This window comes from Xyrauchen texanus, chromosome 1 (assembly GCF_025860055.1).
Source record: "Xyrauchen texanus isolate HMW12.3.18 chromosome 1, RBS_HiC_50CHRs, whole genome shotgun sequence".
Lineage (NCBI taxonomy): Eukaryota > Metazoa > Chordata > Actinopteri > Cypriniformes > Catostomidae > Xyrauchen > Xyrauchen texanus.
The window spans coordinates 26,106,632-26,123,289 of NC_068276.1; the positions used below are offsets into that span (position 1 = coordinate 26,106,632).

At 37.9% G+C, this 16,658-nt stretch overlaps 1 protein-coding gene across 2 annotated transcripts in view; it reads left to right on the top strand.

The window, feature by feature from the left end:
* Window positions 1-3,797: 3,797 nt before the first annotated feature.
* dok4 (docking protein 4) overlaps window positions 3,798-16,658 on the top strand; it is an 83,391-nt gene continuing 70,530 nt past the window's right edge. For both annotated transcript variants that reach the window (XR_007968047.1, XM_052097643.1), the window contains exon 1: window positions 3,798-4,061. The gene's annotated coding sequence lies outside the window, so the exon portion shown is untranslated. The remainder of the gene's footprint in view (window positions 4,062-16,658) is intronic.

Here is a 16,658-nt window from a genome sequence, read left to right on the forward strand (position 1 = left end):
TACTGGATTGTGTCAACATATTTATAATGTAGCATGTTGCCGGTGAATCACATTCATTCTCTTACATTACGTCATTGTTTTGGTCGATGCTCACTTGCATCCTTATGGAGTGTGTGTACGAGCACGAGCAACAGGTAGCTGGCTGCAGTTCACTTAACGGTAATTAATAGTGTAACATTAATAATAAGGGTTTCTGGATCGTACATACTGCACCTTTAATTAATAATGCATTACCATGAACCTCGCTTTAAAATAATTAGTAATTCCTTCATGTTTAATGGTAACACTTGACTCATTACTTATGGGTTACCATAATAATAATAATAAAAAAAGACCTCCAGCAATATCAAAACTGCCGCAGTTAATCATTTGTAATGAACAGAAGAGATATCCCGAGGAGTACACATGTTGGGCATTTATATCTGTAAGACGACTATGATACTCTAGCAGACACCGTAGCCATAATTTAGGGAGCTGTTACATTCATAAATTAATTCTCACAAAGAACACATGTGAGGCGCATGTTTCTCTGAATGTGCATTTCATGATCCCATTCACAATAAAAACATAATCATTCACATTTTAGACACATGTTAATGTTTTGATTAGTAATTAGTAAGTAGTTATTTTAAATGAGCCATAATTAGTAGATAGATCTCAATGAGGCAGATCAAATTCAGTAATTATTGATTACCTAACAGTAAACTACCTCAGTCATAAGTTCACTATTTATATATATTTATTTATATTTATCACTACTTACTGATTTTTTTAATCATGTTTCCATATTAGTTAATAGTAGTAACTAAAGTGTTAATGCAGTACTACTCATTAATCCTGTATTAATTCTTGCATAATTACCTATTAATGACAGACCATTTTTCTAAAGTGTTACCAATTTTATTATTGGAGCATATTTGATCACACTTGAAGTGATCCTGCGTATAGTTATGTAACTGTCAAAAAAAAAAAAAAAAAAACATCAGTCATTGCAGTAATCCTGCATTTAGCCAATTTTCCACTGTTTCCTGTCAGTAAATTAACAATACGAACACTTCAAAAAAATTAAGAACATAAATATTATTTGATCCAGTTAATGTACGTATGTAAACAATCTTTATTTCTTTAAAATTCCTTGTTAAGTATAGTTTCAGTTATGGCATCTACATTTTGTGTTTAGGTGTGTAAATGCAAGCACATACGGGCATCAGTCTCATCATTGTCATCACTTGCCCTCATGTCTGCCTGTTGTCCCCTTTTGTCTTCCTCTGTCAAAGTTAGCACCATTTTTCTGAACAAATTCTCTCCCACCTGCTCCTCCCCATGCATGCTCCTCCATATTCAATCCCCTCTCATTCACTTGCTTTTCCTTGTAAAAGAACAAGTCTCTCTTTACATTATTAATCATTTGCCACATTTTTAAATATATAAGGATGAAATGCAGTGGCCCAAGTCTGCCCATGAGTAATGGAATGTTCAAAGATGAGCCTGAGATCTAAATAGCATTTTGTAACACACTACAATGACAATGGCAGTTGTTAGTGCCCCACTTTAAAGCTTAAAAAGAACCCAAAAGTATCATAAATGCAGTCCATGGGACTCCTGCATCATATTCCAAGTCATCTGAAGGCACATGTTCACGTGACAACTTGTGTTGTTTTCAGCCAACCTTTGGGTCCTTTTTAAGCTGTAATGTGAGGCACTATCCACTGCCATTGTGTTGTTAATATGGATCACTACACTCATTCTTTTGTGTTCCACATAAGAAATAAAGTTATAGGGGTTGGGAACATAATTTGGCACAAAAATGTTGTCAGAATTTTCATGTTGGAGTGAACTTTTCCAAGAAAAGACAAGCACTTGTACTATTTTGTCTCTATAACGAGTGCTTGCCAGAATGACAAACCAAGAAATGTAAGTTGGCAATCTGACTATAATGCTAGTTGATATAATGGAGCTTTATGCCTCATTCTGGTTCATAATCCTTTACTGTCATTCTTCTACACTGCTCCACTGTGCATCCCGCTATGAGAACCGAGGACAAGGACAGGGCAGATATTTTTTACTGTCACCAATCTGTGATAACCCCTAGTGGTCCATATGCATGGCTCACTTCAAACCAGCTGGTGGCAAGAAATTCTAACATCAATACTTAATATGACTCCAGCTATGAAATAAGTCTTCTTAATGATTGACTAAGTTCTGTGAGTTACAACATCACCAAAAATCCACTGTTCTCTTGTTTCTCAAATATTCATACCTCATTCTTAAAAACACTGATGAACTCTCATTGTGAGTAATGATTATGATGATGTATGTAGCTTGAAAACTCAGGCATCACCTGTAGCAAACACGGTTGAATGCTCCTTCCAAAAATGCATCATTTTCCCAGCACGTGAGTGGCTCTCCTGGGCCTCATGCACCACACGAACATTGCTACATGTGAGTGAGAATGCACACAGGCAACTTACCAATATTTCCCCATTTTGACATCCACATAATATTTTGTTACTTAAAATGATTGCCCTGTAATGATCTTTTGCATGTTAATATAAGCAATATTTTTCCAATAGCATTTAGTGTGTTTTAAAATGTGTTGTATTACAGATAAGTTACTTTATTTTATTTTAATTTATATATATATATATTATTTAGCTAAAACTTCTACCCATAGTGACTTCATTGTATTACAACAGTCAGTCCCCCATGGAGTATCTTGGGGTTAAGTGACTTACTCAAGGGCTCAGCGATGGTAGCAGTTGATGAATCTCCCCCTCTGGAGTTTAGATTAAGGATCTATAATCTATTGTTTCTGGTTAAAGGTGGCTCCTGAAGTCAGCTTCCAGTAAACTTAAAGGTGCACTCAGTCATTTTCCCTCATTAAAATGTTATACACAAACAAATCAATAGTACTTTTGAAAAATCTCTTAAAATCATGTACACTCACGAGAGATAAACATAATAGTCTAATAAATGCAGAAATATTTTAAATGGAGTAGGTTACCTCATGGTGGTTAACATACTGGATTATATTCACATGACCAAACCCCCCCCCCCCCCCCCCCCAAATTAATGGTTTATCACAGTACATTTTCGGAATTACACTTCCTGTTACCAAGAGCACTAAGATCAGGTTGTCTCTTGTGTGACGAATTTGCGTTGGCATGTTACAGACATAATCTCAAGTTTTTCTCTCAGTTTTTTTTTCTTCTCTAAACCAAAACCAACAAAGCTTCTGTACAGCGTTCCTCCTACTCGGTTGTAAACAGTGCTGCTCTTCCGGGTGTGTCGCATGTGCGTCAGTTCTCACATGAACATGCCAACACGATTACGTCACACATGCATACTGCTGCTTACCTAAGGTGATGCTTTGTAGTTAAAAAAAGGACTTAAATACTGATCTTTTTCACAACGTAATAGTGATCGTATTGCTTTAGAAGACATTAATTTAACCGCTGGAGTCGTATGGATGAAGTTTATGCTGACTATCTGTTCTTTTTGGAGCTATGAAAGTTGGATCACCATCCACTTCCATTTTAAGGACATATGAGCTAAAATGTTTTTTTTTATTTTTCTTCAAATGTGTTCAGCAGAAGAAAGGAAGTCATACACATCTGGGATGGCATGAGGGTGAGTAAATGATGAGAGAATTCTCATTATTGGGTGAACTATCCCTTTAATACCAGACAACATACACAGCATAGGTACATGTTTGGTACATGTTTCATATGCGCTGCACTTCGAAGCAGTACGGTAACTGGTATGCTTTTGTTGTCTGTCTGAGCTGGAGACAGACAGCTGAGAGTGAAATAGCCGTGGCGTGTGTTTGGTGCTCGAGATTCAGTCGCGCGGCACCGCGTCTGCTCATGAAACCCAAGACGACAAACAAGAAGAGTCACTTGGATTACTGTCAGCGGCTTCGAAATTGAACACGTATTTTTCTAAGAACACTTGCTGATGTTTTTTTCTGTTAGGACACAGTCAAAAACATTGCATTTGTTCAGCTTCAAAAGCAGCAGTATTCTCAGAAGGGGCCGCACCTTCAGCTGAACATCATGCAGGTAGGTTTATGAAAGTTCATATGAAAGAATGAAAGTGCTGTATCCAAGTCAAGACAAGCCTATTACTCCTGTCAGCAAAACAAACTAATATAAAAAAAGATTTGCGATTATTTTCAATCCGTTAAATGTAATTGACTTATGTTCATCAGTACACCTTGTCTTTAGATCCAACTTTTTGTCACAGCGTCCCTCAGCATCATGCACGCTAATGCGCGTGCTGCCCGTGTGTCTGACTCTGATGTAAATGTGCTTTTAAAGTGTAGGTTGTAGTTTAATTGAGAAATGCACCTTTAGACCCAACATGTGCACTGTTGCTGCTCCTATGACCAGCTCTTTTTGACAGGTGATGGTTCAAATTGACATCTAGAGGCTAATTATTATGTCTCTAAGAAAAATTGACAGGCAATCAATTCATTATTTACTGGGGTCAGCATAATCTGGTAGCCCAACTCGCCCAGGATGACACAATAGCTGTCTCTACACATAGTGAGATCCCTACCTAGACAGCATTTGTTAGCTTCATATGCGCGTCCAAAGGCAACATTCCGCGTCGTGCATCTGATGTCAAAAATGCAGCCTTGGTTGGTAGCACACTAGATTGAGACACTGCCTGTCACAACAAAGAGCGCTGTTCCTGCCTGTGTTCCCACTTACTGTCTTAATTGTCCATCTTTTCACTCGAGTTTCCAAATACAGAGAATAATTGTCTCGCATCTGGTCTTGTGGGCAATTCATTAAATTGAAACTGTGTCTTTTGTATGTGCTGCACACAGATAAAAGACAGCGTTTAATCTGAGCCTTATCTCTCTGAGCATAAAGAGCACATAATACATTAGTCTGAAAAATCTCCTCGGTTGTAGACCACTTGTAACATCTTACCGGGCAACAACGGGATAGCTTATTACTGTGACGGTCTTATCATAGCTTTTGAGCACTATATAGAATTTAGTGAATTAGCTCCTATTAACCTATAACCCCTCTATACTCGTCCTGACTCTGATGGTTTAAAGAGATAGTTCACCCAAAAATGAATTTTCTCTCATAATTTACACACCCTCATGCTATCCCTAATGTGTATGACTTTCTTTGTTCAAAGCAAAGATTTTTAGATGGATATCTCAGCTCTGTAGGTCCAATGCAAGTGAATGGTGACTTGAACTTTGAATCTCCAAAAATCACAAAGTCAGCTTAAAAATAATTAGTGTGACTCCAGTGGGTAAATGCATGATTTAGAAGTGATATGATGAGTGTGGGTGAGAAACAGATCAATATTTAACTCCTTTTTTCACTCCACCTTTGACCTGCCCCGACCAGTAGGTGGCAATATGCATTAAGAATCTCTCTATTGATCTGTTTCTCACCACATGGATTTAACCACTGGAGACTTAATGGTGACTTATGAGATAATTTTCTTTTTTGGGTGAACTATTCCTTTAAGGCTTGATGGTGATTGTCAGTGAGTCTTTTCACTGTGTCAATTAAAGTCACTGAAAGTTATTTTTTGCCTTTGTTTCCAGTGGCCTGTAAAATATTTTTTGAGGGGAAAAAAATGGAGAACTGCACATATAAATGTGAGGCAGCAAGCTCTAGAACTAATGCTTGATGAAAGTTGTATTAGGTCTGGCAGAACCTCATAATAAATCTGACAAATCTGTGATAATGAGTTGGACCTTAAGCCCATCAAGCACTCAGTTTTAGCTAAAACAGATTATCTGCAACCCTTCACTCCCTGCCTCTTCCTTTTATGTCTCATATATATATATATATATAAACTGTAACATTTAATTTTAACACTGAAAGGTTGGTGTTTCCCAGAGTTGAGTTGTCTGCGCTTATGTCCTGCTGACTGTCTCCAGTATAATCCAACCCATTAAATAAAACAAAATTTGGTTAGTGAGCTGGGCAGAGACTGTTTCTATGGATGTGCATGCACACACTGTACGTGCTGCTGCAGCTAATAGGTTTGTGTGGGTTTGCTTCTCTCGTAATGCAAGTGTGAGTGTGGGAAGGGGATCTGTATGAATACAGCTAGGCACAAAGTGTATTTCTACATAGTGAGAGGGGGAGGGAAGGGATGCAATTCACTGATGGTTTTCAAAGAATGTGGTGTCAACACACAGGCATCAGTGCATTTGCCCAAGAGAGCTCCAAGAGAACATGCAACATGTGTGCCCTGGCCAATATCATGTCCATTAGAATGACCAATAGCAGCTAAAAGAACATAACAGGACATATTTACAATCAAGAGAGATTATTAGACTTGTCAGTTTCCATTGGCTTTGTAATAGAGTCTATTACAATCAATTTGTAGGAAACATTTATGTGGGTTTTTGTTGTGTGCGTACTGTAGTCATCTGAGTCATAGATGTTAGATTATTCAAACAGCTGTGTGCGTATGTGCGTGCGTGTGCACATGCACTTCTGTACTTTGTCTGAAGGTTGCTGCTGACAGCAGAGCAGTGTGGGAGTCGGCTGGTTTTGGTTGGTTGGCTCACAGTGAGAGAGAGAGAGAGAGAGAGAGAGAGAAAGAGAGAGAGAGAGAGAGATGAATGCTCTGTAATTAGCACCCGTGGCTGCATGCTGCATTCCACCTCTGTAAATTACAGAGTGGCCTGCCTGCACTGCCAGACCCAGCAAACCTGCCTGTATGAGTGTATCCAGACCCTCCTGCCCACCCCTGGCCTCACACATATGCAACTGCAAAACTACGGGTACTTGCTCACAGCCATGTCTTCCAGTTCACTTCCACAGTTTTTATTTCTGCGATGCAGTAATAGGCAGTGGTGGAGGCTCCATCTCTCCGAGGCTCGGCCTGCATTGATTTGATTGGATTTCTGTTTCAGCATACAAACACGAGTACAGAGTCCTTATACAGCTGTCTGTCATATCTGATATATTTAAAGAGTTTATTGTTGTGTGTTTATTTAACTACAGGGACAATGAAATACACAGCATACCATAACACAAGGGATTGTAAAAGTAGCCTCTGAGTCAAGAAATTAAGCATTTATTTGGATAATATGCTTTGTTTGAGCTAGAAGATGTGTAAATGTGTCAAGATGTGCTTGTAGAGCTTTGAGACTGTAAATTTGTGGAATTTATTTTTGTTTAGGATTATGTGTTATGAGAGTTTTAGGTGTGTGTGCATGTACCTCATTAGCTATGTTTGGGCACAAAGTACCCAGAAGTAAGCTCATTCGGATAAAACTTTAGGGACATTTTGGGATGTCCTCATTTGCGAACGCAATCCATATATAAAATTAGATATATAAAATGTCTGGAATCTATTCATACTACTCACATGCATTCCTAAACAACTTACTGTTTTACCGGCCGAGAAGTGCATCCTACATGAAATACTCTGACAGTGACAATATACGATTTCGAAAACAGGGCCGGCAGAAGACAAGTGGCCTCCCTTCTCCTATCATTCCATACTCAGATTTTCGCTTGATGGTACTAATAGTTTAAAAATACTTTCTTCCCACTATGCAGCAAACAAACATCCTCTCTGACTTTGGTAGCATGCTTGCTTGAGTGTGTATCTATGACCCTATTTGCACATGGTATCAAGATGCGTCTGGGGTGAACTGATCACATGTGGTCAGGCGAGATACATCACCGTTTACAGCTGGTCACTTAAACATGTCTCCTGTGACCACTTGTGGTCAGATTTCAAAGGGAGGGTCTCTAAATAAAAGACAGCATACATCAGTCACTATGTCAGTGTGTTACCGCATGACGTTAAAGCACAACAAATTCAGAAAAAAATTAATAAATTGTGAATAAAATCTGCACACGGTTTCGCAAAGATCAGATGCAGTTGAAATTTAACCTTAGCACAAATGCAACATTTTGAGCAGAATTATCTGTTATTTTAGTTTATTGCTGTATTAAAGGAGCATCAGATTTTCATGCTCCTCATCTGTTTTGATATCAAACACAATCTGTAATAATCTGTTTCTCACCCAAAGCCATCATGTCAATTTAGAAGACATCAATTTAACCACTGGAATTATATGGATTACTTTTGCCACTGTTGTCTGTGCTTTTTGGAGTTTTAAAGTGCTGATCACTATCCACTTGCATTGTATGGACCTACAGAGCTGACATATTCTTCTAAAAATCTTTGTTTGTGTTCTACAGCAGAAAGAAAGTCATATACATCTGGGATGGCAAGAGTGTGAGTAAATGATGAGAGAATTTCCATTTTTGGGTGAACTATCCCTTTAATACCAGGTGTAAACGGGGTCTATAAGAACAGCTGAATATAGTGCTTCTTAGAAGCTTTAATAATGTTATTTCTCTATGGTCTCATTCACTGACTCTGCTGTGGAAGATTTGCCGAACTGCAGTTTCCTGTTTATGTCAGTATGTCCTGTGTTCTAAAGTAAGTCAAGTCTTACTGTTGGGTTAGTCATAAAGGGCTAATGATAAACAGTGATGACGGAAGATGTCATCAAACTCTATTCAGACTGAAGTCTGTTATTCCAACTCCTAAATCACGGTCTACATGCCAGGGTACAGATATCTATAATATACCAAGTCTTTTAAAAACAAGCATTTTTAATGTTTAGGGGAGGGATGTTGGTTTTGGTTGTTTAAACTCAAAACCTTGCCTGGTTTTAATCTCACATTTGCTTTTTATGACACTGTTGTTTAGGTTTAAGGTTTAGGTTAGGGAGGTAGTTTTAAAAAAAACAAGTTTTTATTTAAAACACGATAGAGCATTAACTTAAACATCTCAACTGTGTGGGAGAACATATAACTCACTTATTGCACCACAGTGAATATCTCACCTCGCAATTATTGTGATTAGAGGTCAACCGATACCGTTTTTTCAGGCCGATGCCGATCTTTTGAAATCCGGATCGGCCGATTAATGCTGCCGATTTATTTTGGCCAATATGTGCTTGTTTTTAACCTCTTATTTGAACCTTTTATTTGAAAGATAAAATGTAACACACATAATTACTTAAGATTACATTTATTGAACACTTGACACTTAAATTAAAAATGTATAATGTAAAAACATATTATATAAATAATGTATAACAAATATATTAAATAAACAAAGCAGGTGTTACGAACTGCTCCGAGACACGAAGGTTGAGATCCAAATGCAATTAAGGGGCAATCCAGACACATAATCCAGTATTCAGAGCATCCAAGAGAAGCACAGGCATAACTAGGGATGGGTATCGTTAAGTTTTTAATGGTATTACTATCTTACCGATACTGCTTATCGATCCGGTACTTTAACAGTATTCTTAACGGTTCTTTTTGTTATATATATATATATATACACAAAGATAAACGTTATATAGGCACAGTGATTTAATTTCAGGAAGGTCTACTAACATTACTGTTCAGGTGTGGTCTAAAAAGAAATCTAATAAAGTAATCAATTGTAAAATAACACTGCATAGTTTATCATAGATAGATTAATGCAGCTTAATGCTTATTAATGCAGAAGTTATTCATTCAAGAGTTGTAAGTTATTTTCTCTTTGCCTTTTGTTGTTTGATTCGTAGTAATGACTCAATCGTCAGCATGTTTATTAGACTGCTTCCCCTTTAAGACCGAGTTCAGATCTAATAGGCTCCTGATGCGCCATATTTTCCCCAACTATTTCCATAACTACGTCCATTTAAGACATAAACTGTGTTTAAGTGAATCTCCAAGCCGGTCGTTTTGACATATTTTTGTGTATAGTTGATCGTTTAGACGCGCACATGAAACCCAAAGTAGCCTATACTTTGCTTGTCTCGTTGCGGTCTGTTTCGGAGCACGTGCCGCCTTGGGAACGGTATCTCTTGCGCTCTTTTTATTATTAAACGCGTCCCGCGGTTTAGCAACAGTAGCATTTTACAACAATCACCGATCGTGCTGATTCTGACGTTAAGTTTGAGTTTTAGGGAGAAATGTCAGTGCACCGCTGAGAAGGGAAGGAAGTTGTGCTAGACAGAATGCGGCTTATGTATAAATATTCTTTTTATAATCTTTGGAAGGCGAAATCTAAAATAAAATTAGACTAATATCACAGATCTTAAGTGTAACCAGTTCTGTCCTCCGTCATCACTCATTAAGCAGGGCTCGTATTGTGCTCGCTGTGGCACCGCGTGAGAGAGAGATCTCGCTCTCTCTCTGACTGCGAATAGCTAAATTGCATCACAGGCAAATTGTTTCATATTATTATACATAGAAATGGCTGGCGAGATAAAATAACTTTCTCTTTATAGCAATAATACATTTATTTTCTTAATTTCTCCAGTACCGACAGCAGAACCGATACCGTCCGAGCTTACCAAAGCCAGTCCTTCAATAGCCTATAGTGAGTTGGTATCTTTTTTATTACTTATTTCTCTGCATTGAGTGACAACCCTCTCAAATATAAGACACACAAACAGAACAAATAAAAGTCTCAGATTCACTGTCTGTAATTGCAAAATTCTTGCTTCCTTATTGTGACATGATAGCAACCCTTCTGCTGTGATAATGCAACTTCAACTACGCTATCAATATCCAAAGTAGCCGAACGTCATGTCGCCTATCGCGTTTGTTGCGTTTTTTCTTGAAATTGGCAGTAACATATCAAAAGTTTTTAATTAAATATAAAGGAGTTATACAAATGTAATCCTTACTGTTTTCTCCAAGGAACTTCGCTCCTTCCTTAGGCACTGGATGAGGTCTGCTCACTCTGCTGGAAAATGACTCTAGGGGCAGTGTGCGTCGAACACGTGTTCCACAACAACACTAGGCTGCCCACAGATGCGCCTGCCTAATAATCGGCTTGATATACTTGGATATTGGCCGATGCCGATTATGTTAAAAAATGCAAAAAATCAGCCGATTAATCGGTTGACCTCTAATTGGGATATATGCGATAAACCACGTAATAACCTTTTGCAAAAATTTTGCCACTGTCACTTAATTCTTTTTTCAGATCATGCTGTATTTTTGGTCCTTAGATATGACTCTGGTTCCTCTATGGAGTTTTTTTCATCCATTTTTTTCCATCAGACAAAAATCACAAGCCTAATCCCTTAGAAATGTAATGGCAGACCTCTCGTCTGCAAGCTGCATGAGTTGAGTATCATTCATATCCACAGCACAATTGTTGCAGGACAAATTACACACAGAAGATTCAGAACATCATAATTTAGGATTAGGGGTCTTGAAAAACAAAGTGAAGCTTGCCTCAGCAATTATAATTTGGAGAGTCACTTTATGTGCATTTCCTCTTATAAAAAATAATAAAGTGAGATGGTCTTTTCCAGTAATGTATTTTACCACTGGTGCACAAGTCCATGACCCATGCTTTTGAAAAGCACTCCCTGTGCTGGAACTGACATTGAGAGGAGAAAACTCTACATTATAAGTTGGACTCTTCTGTGAGGTCTGCTGCTGAGAAGGCCCCCTGAGAGCCCTAAAGCAGTTAGGAGACATCAGGCAACATCCATAATTTATGACAGAGTAAGAGATGCGGCTTGCGGCTTGTTTTTGTGTCTAAGTTGTGCCCTCGTGCACTCCCTCTGTAATAAATGAATAGTGAATGCATTTCCTCCTGCTGTCTTCCCCTCTTTATCTTACTCTCTCTATCCCCGCATGCTTATATTCTGCTGTGCCCCATAAATCAACTGAGAAGTTATGAGACCAGAATATGTTGTTGTCCCTCTTCGCTGAGTTTTAATCAGAAGTAATCATGCACCATGTTGTAACTTTGGCAACAAGTTGTTTACTTGTTTTTTACATGTTTGCTACTGTTTTCTCCATGTCACCTGGGGGTCCGTTAATAAAATCCTTTTTGTGATCTTAAAGGGATAGTTGACCAAAAATTAAAAAATCACATCTTGTTATAAACCCATACGAGTTTCTTTATTTTTCTAAACGGAAAGGAAAATTTTTTTTTTTATATTGTGTTCAATTAGTTATGTCATACAATGTCAGATTATATAGACCACCTCATCAAGCTTTAAAAAAAGGATGCAAAAGTATAACTCAGAATCTGATAATAAATGTATGTGACTCATGCCTTTTTCTGAAGGCATATGACAAGGTTTGTTGAGAAACAAACCAAAATCTTATGTATTATATAGTGTATATCTTTAAAGACTGCTGATCTCCTCTGAGCGTTCATGTGAGTGCACGAGAACAACGGAATACATGGCCCCTGATCGTGAGATGAAATTGGAGAACCAAATTTACAAAACATGTCTGAAAAGTCTTCTCATAACAGTATTTTTAAACCAGCATCTCATTAGCTGGTTACAGAGTCAAGTTTGTACAGATTGGCTTGACAGATTGAGGTCAGGGCTTTTTTGATGGCCACTACAATATGTTGAATTTGTCCTTAAGCTATTTTGCTACAACTTTGGAGGTCTGCTTGGGGGTCATTGTCCATTTGCAAGACCCATTTCTGATGAGCTTTAACTTCATGGCTGATGTCTTGAGATGTTCCTTCCTTCAATATATCCACATAAATTTCCTTCCTCATGATGTCAACTATTTTGTGACATTCACCAGTCCCTCCTGCATCAAAGCACCCCCACAACATGGTGCTGCCACCCCCATGCTTCATTATTGGGATGGTGTTCTTCGGCTTGCAAGCCGTTGCCATTTTCCTCCAAAATTAACGATGGTCATTATGGCCAAAAAGTTGAATTTTTGTTTCATCAGACCAGAGGACATTTCTCCAAAAGTAAGATCTTTGTCCCCATGTGCACTTGGAAATTGTACAGTAGTCTGTTTTTCATGGTGGTTTTGGAGCATTGCTGAGCAGCCTTTCAGTTTATGTCGATATATGACTCGTTTTACTGTGGATATAGATACTTGTCTACCTGTTTCCTCCAGCATCTTCACAAGGTCCTTTGCTGTTGTTCTGGGATTGATTTGCACTTTTTGCACCAAACTAAATTCATCTCTAGGAGACAGAATGTGTCTCCTTCCTAAGTGGTATGATGGCTGCGTGGTCCCATGGTGTTTATACTTGCGTAAAATTTTTTTGTACAGATGAATGTGGTACCTTCAGGCGTTTGGAAATTACTCCCATGGATGAACCAGAATTGTGGAGGTTCACTTTGATTTTCGCATGATGTCAAGCAAATAGGCACTGAGTTTGAAAGTAGGTGTAAAATATACATCCACAGGTAAACCTCCAGTTGAAACCAATTAGCCTATCAGAAGCTAATTGTTTAAAGGCTTGACATAATTTTCTGGAATTTTCCAAGCTGCTTAAAGTCACAGTAAACTTCTGACCCACTGTAATTGTGATATAGTCAATTAAAAGTTAAACAATCTGTCTGTAAACAATTATTGGAAAAATTACTCGTGCCATGCACAAAGTAGATGTCCTAAACGACTTGCCAAAACTATAGTTTGCTAATATGAAATCTGTGGAGTGGTTAAAAAATGAGTTTTAATGACTTCTACCTAAGAGTATGTAAACTTTTGATTTCAACCGTAGATATATTTTGGTAATAAATGCTCTGTCACATTTAGATTGTATACTTTTATTAATTTGATTTGAGAACATCCAGTCTATGCTTTAAAGCACAGTAAGATAACCCTAAAATGTGTGTTATTATTCAGTAATGAATATCTAGACATAAGCTTCAAAGTATACTCTTGCTCTTAAGGTTCATACCACCTGGTTGACTGTTGGATTAAATTTATTAAATCGTAATATTTTGATTTAGGAAAGTCCCTCAAGTTTTCTGTGAAACGGCTTAAGAGTGTTTTTTTTTTTCTTTTTTTTTTTTTTTTTTTTATATAATCATATGAACCATAATTTCAACAAAACAGCCATTTATGCCAAGAAGATTCAACTTGTTTAATGTAAAAACCAACGTAAAATAATAATCAAGGCATGTTTTCAACACTGTTTTTCACTTAGTGACCACAAAGAAGAAGGATATTTAAATCATTCATTTGTATGCACAAATATATATAACAATACATATAGTTATAATGGAGCTTCTGTACAATTTGTATACTTTACCCCTTTGAAGTGAGAACAAGTTGTTACAAAGCAGCAATATTTACACACACACACACACACACTACCGGTCAAAATGTTTTAAACACGTTACTGAAATGCTGATTTCAGTATAAAAGAAAATGTTTTTGAAATTGATGACTTGTACCAAATAATAAAGAAAAGCAGCCAATAAGTGCCCAACATAGATGGGAAAAACTGTTTAAAAAGCATCCCAGGGTGATACTTCAAGAAGCTGAGAAAATGTCAAGAGTACATGTCAGCAAATTCTAGGCAAAGGGTGACTTCTTTGAAGATGCTAAAATATAACACAGTTTTGATTTATTTTGGATTTTGTTTAGTCACAACATAATTCCCATAGTTCCATTTATGTTATTCCATAGATTTGATGACTTTACTATTATTCTAAAATATATATATATATATAATAAAGTATGAGTAAGTGTTTCCAAACTTTTGACTGGTAGTGTAGTAATATATGAAAAACAAGCAAACTGATTGCAATTCCAATGTTATTGAATCATCTGTCTTAACCCTCTCATACTCCAAGCCACAAAACAAGAAAGGATCTTGAATCTTGTCCTTTGAAACTTAATGCCCAAATAAAAAGTGCATTAAAATCATTGCAATATTCACAATGTTTCCTAATTTATATCATCATAAATTGTAGGGAATATTGTGAATATTCAGTTTATCCTCCAGCCCTTGTAGGAGCATAATTGACAGCTGCAGGTTCAGATGAGGTTGGAGCTGAGGTGTCGTTTTCCCTCAAATACAGTTAGAACAGCTACATGATGAACACAAAGACCTGTATCACATGTCTAGCTGTTTACCTTCTCTCTCTCTGCTGTCTTTCTGTCTTGCATCCCCAAGAAGCCTCTCAATCTTTTCACCGTCCTCTCCCTCTCTTTTTCTCTCTCACTTTCTGCATCTTTCCCTCAATCTTTCTACTCATTGACTTATGGAGTGTAGCGCATCATTGTGGTTTGAACTGAGGCGTGTCTGTCACTTAAGTCTGCCATGAGAGAGAATCTTCAAAGCAAAGGCGCTAGGATGCTGACGTGAAAAATCTCACGAGTTCTGACATCCTCTCTGAGCCCCTCTTTGTGCATCTCGCTATCTGTCTGTGCCTCATTTCTGACTCCTTCATCTTCTTCATTTCTTTCTGTGTTCACTGTCAGTCATGCAAGGCTATCAGGGCCCATCTGTGTGTGTGTGAGACAGATAAAGAAAAAGAGGGAGATGGAAAAACGTGATTTGGGTAAGACAGAGATTCTTAGAAAACCTGACTAATTTGTATCCAAACTCATCAGCGCTACCTGAAAAAGAGGAACTGAATGTTACTTTAGGATAAAGATGTTTTGAAGGGATGCTGCTGTTATTTGTACCAGCAGGCAAAGTGCCGATATTATCAAATTGGCCAAATATCTGCATTTTTGTTTCAGTCTGGCCAATATATGGTCTATCATTGACTTGTTCTATTATGCCACTTTTCCACTGCACATTACGGTCGACTTGACTCTACTATACTCGCTTTACTTTTCTGAGCTTGCTTTTCCACTGCAGTTTAGTGCCGCCTCAACGTGGGTGGGATTATAGGCTGATCGTCATAGTTGCTCCACCTCTACTGCCGTGACATCATCTTAAACGCAACACTAAACAAGAACACGACTGCTAGTTGTTAGCTAATAGCTTATTGTGCTGCATAAAGCAGTTGTTGCATGGTGATTTTACACAAGTGTAACAGTTAAATTGGCCTGGTTGGTAAAGAAGCAAGCTTTCCAGCAGCTGGTCAACTAAATAAAGTGAAGCTTTCAAGCAGAGTATAGAGTTAACGTGCCATCCTCCATCATGACTCCTACAACACTCTCCCTCCCATTGCTCGCCGGTCTAGATAGAGTCCATTTGGTCAAACCACTTCCACTTTTCCTTGATGGTTCTGTAGTCACTTTTTACATTTTTGTTGTTGTTTTTTTTTTACTTTTCCCTACACTATTGGTAGGTCCGGTGGTAGCCGTGTGCGGCCAACATCTGAGACACTTCCTGAAAGACTTTTTCGTTTCGCATCATTTCATTCGTCGCTAACGAGAGGAATGTCTGCATCTTTTGATTTATCAACCACGGCGTGGTTTTGGCGCACAGACATTTCTTCTTAAAAAGCGAAAGTCACATGAACATATGATACTGCTATCGCTGTAGCTAACTTTAAAACTAGCGTTTTGATATCCCGTGTCGCAAATCCAGTGATGCTGGTAGTGACGATTCTCTCTGACCAATCACTGATCTGCAGGGTTTTGACGACACATCGGCTCGTCTCGCTTTGAACCTCGACCAAGGTGTTACTAAAAAGTACCAGGTACTATCCATAGTGGAAAACCTCAAAGCGAGCAGAGCAGAGTCGAGTTGTACAGTGCAGTGGAAAAGCCCCATTATACTACCGTGTTTTTGTACATGTACCCTTGTAGTATAATGGTATTATTTTGAGTACCTTGTGTTTTGTAAATACCATGATACATAAATATTGTAATCATTTAATACCATGGTATACTGTATGTACCAATCGAATCTGATTGGACCTGTGTTTATACCATTCTAAATTA